This window comes from Phascolarctos cinereus, unplaced genomic scaffold (assembly GCF_003287225.1).
Source record: "Phascolarctos cinereus isolate Bilbo 61053 unplaced genomic scaffold, phaCin_HiC Scaffold_5;HRSCAF=322, whole genome shotgun sequence".
NCBI classification, from domain to species: domain Eukaryota; kingdom Metazoa; phylum Chordata; class Mammalia; order Diprotodontia; family Phascolarctidae; genus Phascolarctos; species Phascolarctos cinereus.
The window spans coordinates 393,356,571-393,364,069 of NW_027555958.1; the positions used below are offsets into that span (position 1 = coordinate 393,356,571).

General features: G+C 37.2%; 1 pseudogene; it reads left to right on the forward strand.

The window, feature by feature from the left end:
* Positions 1 to 2,431: 2,431 nt before the first annotated feature.
* LOC110206881 (actin, cytoplasmic 2 pseudogene) lies at positions 2,432 to 3,560 on the forward strand (annotated as a pseudogene).
* Positions 3,561 to 7,499: the final 3,939 nt, after the last annotated feature.

Genomic DNA, 7,499 nt, shown 5'->3' on the forward strand with positions numbered 1-7,499 from the left:
AAAATGAGCTAGAGAAGGAAATGGCAAAGTATTCTAGCATCTTTGCCAAGAAAACCTCAAAATGGGGTCACCAAGAGTGAGACACAAGACAACTGAACTACAACAAAGGATCCTCTTTAAGTATCTCTATGCACATGCTGGGGTTCTGTGTATCTTTAGTCCATATAGAAAGTAACCAGTATGATTCCCCTTCTTCTAACTTGCCTTCTTGCTTAGGCAGTTTGACTGTCTCAAAACCTCAAGTTGACAGAGAGCGAGGTCTTGGAGGAATTCTAGTGGATTTGGAATGCTGGCTGCACATCCACAAATGTGATTTGTGCAAACAAAAGAAGTTTTGGTCTGCCAGGTTCACTGGCTCATTCTGATAGCTGCAATGATCAGTATTCCCAAGCCAAAATAGTATAAGTACAAAAATGGACTATAAGAAATCACATAAAATTAATTCTTTGAGGCTCCATTGTGCTTGTAATGACATAATAAATGATGCTGTTGTTCAGTCATATTCAACTCTTCATGATCCCATTTGCATTGTTCTCATCTTAACAGCCACTAGAGTGGTTTGTTATTTCCTTTTCCAGATAAGGAAACTAAGGCAAACAGAGTTAAGTGACTTGCCCAGGGTCACACAGCCAGTGAGTGTCTGAGGCCAGATTTGAACTCATATCTTCCTGATTTCAGGCCTGGTACTTTATCCAGTGGGTCACCTAGCTGCTCAAATTGATAGTCATCCTTATCTCAATCACAGCAATAATAATAATAATTTCAGTTATATTATTTTCCTATGTTTACAATGAAACACTTAGCTTATTTAAGCTTTACAACAACCTCTGTGTAGTTAGTACAAGTATCATCTTCCTTTTAAAAACTATAAAACCGATTTGCCTGAAATCACATAGCTTGTCAATTTAAGAGCCAACAGTAGAAGTCAGATCACCTTATCATTCATTCCTTGCTTTACCGTTCCTTCTTCAAAATTTCAATTCCCTACTAGTTAGTTTTCTACTGTGTAAAAAGAATCAGGGATATACAGTCTATGTGACCTGAAAAATCATTGTTGCTTAGAAATATGCCACCACAGAAAGGAATTTGTATACTCTGTCCCATGCCATTCCTTTGATCCACTCACCTTCAGTCAAATAGAATTTGGTTGCTGTACAAGTGCCCATTAGCAGCTGGAACCCATAAAGATTGATGATGCCTGGAATTTCAGCCTGTGCCTCCCTGACTAACAAGAAACTGCCAACATAGTGAGCTCAATTCACTACAGACTAAAGAATAACATACAATTTAAACAGACAATGGGAAGAGATTCACGCACACACACACACACACACACACACACACACACACAATACAAGTTCATCAGGGTTTTTTCTTGCAGAACTGTTCTCTATCTATGATTATCAAAAATGCTATTACCTGGGGAAGCTAGGTGGTACAGTGGATAGCATACTGGCCCTGGAGTCACGAGGACCTGAGTTCAAATCTGGCCTCAGACACATAACACTCATTAGTTGTGTGACCCTGGGCAAATTACTTAATCCTGGTTGCCTCAAAAAAAAATGTAATTACCCTAGAGCATTATATGTCCTATCATTTAACAAACCAAAAGTATCTGAATAACATGTGTCTATGTGTAGTAACTGAGTAATTGAATAACATGTGTGTATGTGTAGTAATAGATTCCAGAAAAGTTATGGAGATAAATTAGGCTCTTCAGTCTACCTCACAAATAACTACCTCCATTTGTATGGAGAAGATATATTTTAGCACAGTATAAGGAAGAGCAAACTAATAATTACAGGCAGTCAATAATAGACTGTCTCAAAAGGCAATGAGTTTCCATCCCCTCTCTCCAAATTGAGTCTTCAAAGTGATGGATAAACACTTGTCAGGGGATTCATGCTTCAGCGAGAGGTTTGACTAGATGGTTCCTTGGGCCCTTTCCAAAAAACATGATTTTCTGATTCTACTTATCACTGAATCTATGGCCATTTTAATGAAATGGGAAACATTTATTTAGCACTAAGTATATGCAGACACTGCTAGGTGCTGAGGATTCAAAGAAAATGAAGCCCTGTCTTTCCTAAAGAAGTTATAAAATGTTTATAGCAGCTCTCTTTGTGGTGGCAAAGAAGTGGAAATTGCAGAGATGCCCATCAATTGGGGACTGGCTAAACAAGTTGTGGTATGTGGTTGTGATAGAATACTGTTGTGCTATAAGAAACAATGAACTCAATGATCTTAGAAAAAAAACATGGAAAGTCTTACACTAAATAATGAAGAGCAAAATGAACAGAACCAAGAGAACATTGTATACAGTAACAGCAATATTGTTTTAAGAATGACTTTAAAAGCTGGGAGCTCTTCCACCCAGCGTGCACTTGCCTCCCTGCTGCCTCCAGGTGTGGCACCACCTCTTCTCTCTCTCTTAAGGGTTAATCTTGCCACTTCAAAGTTCACCATGGATGATCATGTTGCTGCTCTCTTTGTTGATAATGGCTCTGGAATGTGCAAAGCTGGCTTTGCAGGAAATGATGCCCCTTGGGCTGTCTTCACTTCCATTGTTGGATGCTACAGACCTCAGGATGTGATAGTGGGTATCGGCCAGAAAGACAGCTACATGGGGGATGTAGCAAGGAACCCTGAATTGACCCCATTGGACATGGTATTATCACCAACTGGGATGACATGGAGAAAATCTGGCATCATACTTTCTACAATGGGCTGCATGTGGCCCCTGAAGAGCACCCTGTGCTGCTTACAGAAGCCCCCCTGAAACCCAAAGCCAACAGAGAGAAGATGACTCAGATTGTGTTTGAAACCTTCAATCCCCAGCCATGGCCATCTAGGCTGTGCTGTCCCTGTATGCCTCTGGTCATACCACTAGTATTATGATGGATTCCAGTGATGGCCTGACCCACTCTGTGCCCATCTGTGAAGGTTATGCTGTTCCCCACACCATCCTTGTTCTGGATCCGGCTGGTCATGATCTGACAGACTACTTCATGAAGATCCTGACCAAGAGAGGGTACAGTTTCACTACCACAGCTGAGAGGGAAATTGTGCTAGACATCAAGGAGAAGCTGTGTTATGTTGCTCTAGACTTAGAGCAGGAGATAGCCACTGCTGCATCTAGCTCCTCTCTGGAAAAGAGCTATGAGTTTCCTGATGGTCAGGTTATTACTATTGGCAATGAGAGGTTCCAATGCTCAGAAGCTCTCTCCCAAACTTATTTCTTAGTTACAGCATCCTGTGAAATCCATGAAACTACCTTCAGCTCAATCATGAAGTGTGATGTTGATATCCTAAGAATTTATATGCCAATACTCTTCTGGTGGTACCATCATGTACCCAGGCATTGCTGACAGGATCCAGAAGGGGATTATGGCCCTAGCTCCTAGCGCAATGAAAATCAAGATCATTGCCCCACCTGAGCACAAATACTCTGGATTGGAGCCTCCATACTGGCATCTCTTTCCACCTTCCACTAGATGTGGATCAGCAAGCAGGAGTATGATGAATCTGGGCCTTCCATTGTCCACTGCAAATGCTTCTAAATGGAGTTCGTGGGGTTTTTTTGTTTCTTTTTTTTTTTGTCAAAGGGTGTGACATAATGATTGCCCTGCCCCTCCCAAAAAGAGATGAAATTGACATGGCATTTTTTTTTTTGCACTTGACTCAGAATATGAAAACTAGAACAGTGAAGGTGATGAACAATTTATGCATGTTGGGGGCACAAAACCTTGAAATTCTACAGTGTGTCTTCAGGACTCTGTACATTTTAAAAAATAATTATTCCAAATATTGTATAATGCATTGTTACAGAGTTACAGGCCTCTATGAAGGCTGTCCTCTGCTACAGCAAAGGAGCCACATTAAAAAAAAATTCATATGGGGAGAAGGTGACTGGGAAAGGCATTGTACTGCTTTACATTTAAATGATGCAATCCTTTCAAAAAAAACCTTTTTGTGTCTTCCACCTTAGTAAGAGTTCTTTTTTTTTTAATTTCCATCCACGGGAAAGCTAGGTGGCACAATGGATAGAGCACTGGCCCTGGAGTCAGGAGGACCTGGTTCAAATACAGCCTCAACACATAACACTCACTAGCTGTGTGACCCTGGGCAAGCCATTTAACCCCAATTGCCTCACCAAAAAAAACCCCCAAAAAATAAATTGTCACACATAATAAATGGCCCCCTAAATTCCCTCCCTGCCCCCAATATAGATGTGAATGAAGATTTCACAATCTCACAGTGAGTTTTATGAGATTGGTGCCAGTACTTGGGAAAGCGGAAGACACTGTACACTGACTTAAGACCAATTCAAACAAAAGTGCACACATCAAAAAAAAAAAACAGAAAGATTTCGAGTGACTTTTGATCACTCGAATGAAAATCACTCTTAGTGACTGAGTAATTTTGACTATTACAAATACACAAAATAAAAAAAAAATTCCTTTAGGGAATATGTCCTTTAGGACATGTGAAGAAAATGCTATCTGAATCCAGAGAAAGAACTGATAAAGAGAAGTATGTATAAAAAATTTATGTATGTGTTTATGTGCGTGTGTCATGTGTGTGTGTGTGTGTGTGTGTGTGTGTGCATATGTTTAATGGTAGCAATCTCTAGGATAGGAGATAAGGAGAGGGAAGAAAAAAAGGGAAAAATAGGAAATGTATATGATAATTTTATTATTTAAAAGGAATAACAAGTTATACATAATAGATTTGCAGTTTCATGTGCAGTCGTCTTTTTATTATGCTAAATTATTGAAATGTTTGTTTCATTCCATAAATCAAAAACAAGTTTACACCCCATCAAAGAAAACAACATTTATACATTTAAGAAAATACAAAATATCTACAAATTTTCTAGAAGGAGATTTTGGGGGAGATGGCTGCTAATGGTTGGGGATGAGGAAAAGGCTTCATGCAGAACATAATGCTTAAGCTGAGCTTTGAAGGCATCTAGGGTTTCTGGAAAACAGAGAAAATGGGAGAGAGTAGTCCAGCAATGAGGGACAGCCTGTGTAAAGACTCAGTGGCAGGAGATTTATCAAGTAAATATTTCCTGTATCATGTGATGCACTAAAGTCAGAGAATTTCTGCTTCATCCTGGTACAATTTATAGAAATGGCCTAAAGCATCATATCACTTTTTTTTTTGCTCTGTACTATATTTCTCTCAAATAACCTGAGCAAGACCACACCCAAAATTTAGAATTAAATTCACTGACAAAACTTTTGGCATGATAAAATTCATGAACATTAAAAATATTTATTAAGCATCTATCCTGCTGGACATGATGGGACTGCAGAGAGGCATCGACTCACTCAAGGTAGCTTCTGTTGCATTTTAGATTAGGCTACTAGCCTTTCAATCATGTAACTGGGCTTGGTAGGTGAAGAGCTGCTCCAATTCACAGATATTTTTGATGAAATGATATAATTTGTTTTATTTTGCTCCTTGGAACCTTTAGTTTCATCACTTTACAAATGAGAACTTATACCTTTAAGGTCTCTTTCATCTCTAAATCTATGTCTTATATTTTATTTTATTTTTGGAATTTATTTAATTTTCTCATTCTCCATGTTGCATTAATGAGGTGTTTTTCTTTTTCTGATGTGTCAAGGATCTGATTTATTCAGTATGGATAGATATCCCTTTCACCAATAAACAATGGTGAAATCTCTTCAAATTAGTGAGAAATCTTGGAGAATTGTTGTGGTGAAAATCCATCAACTTGCGGTGAAACTGGTAATGAATCTCACTGAACTTGGCTAGACTAATAGACATTTTTGATTATTCATCAGAAGAGTGAAGATACCTTACTTTTTAATAAGATTTTTCAACTTATTGGATCACAAAATATTTTATTTATGGAACTCATTTCATGTACCAGAAGAAACTCTGAGTTGAAATTGCTGGGGAATTAATCATTTTAATAGTCATTTTTATTTTAGTTTATTTTTATCTTAGTATTACATATTATATTAATTTCCTGGATGTGCATATAAGGGAAACTTAGCATAATTCTATTCATATGAATTTGGTAGTGATAAATTGAACCAAGATTTAAGTCTGAATTATATTCATTTTCTACCTTTCATGATTAAAAGAAATGCAGAAATTAGTTTTCTCCACTCAAGATTTTACCTTGGTGCATATCTTTTAAAGTCATTTTTCCACTTTATCTACAAATTCCCCATTTCTGTTTCCTCATGTGGAATTCTCTATGGCACCAAGAATGCTTTACTGCAGATGTACAACTAGATAATGCGTACAATAGACCTTGAGATTATTTTTTAATTGTACAGGCAAAGAGAGCAATGTTGTAACAAGTAAATTAAAGAGCCATGGAAAAAATATGGAAAACAAGTTTATGTCAAACAAATAAATGGGAGCATTTGAAAATGTGCCACCTGTTTCTCATTAAGCAAACCAGTGATGGAGCAGATAATACAGTGGGTGAGAAGAATATTGCATAGCATGGAATTCTTTATTATAGAAGTACTTTAGACTATTTGAAATGCTAATAAGCGAATAACGTGTCATAGCTGTAGCTTCCAGATTTTTAGGGTCATGTAAAAGGGTCTTCAAAAGTAGAAACCAGTCATCAAATGCTTTTAGAGAATTATGTAATGTTAAAATGGGGGATCTTTGAGACCTGATCCAAACCCCTCCCATCCTTTTTGAGGAAAGTGACCCCTATTTGAGTTTTCTCAAAAACTTCATTTCTGTGAAATAGTGGCAGAACTAGACCCAGAACCTCAGGCTCTTAATTCCCAATCAAACATTCTTTTTATTATAGCAATTTCTCACCATGTATTTTAGGCAAGCTTTACTCTAGTTTATACCATATTTATTGGATAGGGGACTCGGTGACTATTTCTGCAATTTATAAACACTGTAAGTTCTTGCTTTCCAAGTATAAAATCACTTAAAATAATCCTTGAGGATTGCTCTACACACTAAAATGGTAAGTACTTGGTTGAGGATAATGTGGTATGTTTTATAGGCAGAACTTGAATGCAGGTCTTCCTGATTCTAAAATCAGACCTTTAAACAGAACACCAGGGGTCCACCAATATAACAAATACTTTAATAGCATTACAACTTATTCAGTTACTTTACAAAATGACAAATTTCCTGCAAATGTGGGTAAATTGTGGGGAAAAATGAAACGATGATGGAATCATGGCTATTATTATTTAATACACACTCACATTTTCTAGAACATGTTTAAAGAGAATAGAATTTAAGGAAGTACATGTGTGTTATTATCACTAAAAATAAGAGCATCTACCCATTTATATCCTTACTTTTCTATGAAGTATCCACTGATACTACAATCTGTATTATACTATCATTGTTCAGTCTCTTTCCTAATTAAATGTACCACAAAATCTGGCTTTATAAACACAAGTGTGTAATATGTGTATGTATATATGTAATATGCATACATGTATGTATCTATGCATGTATACATACATATA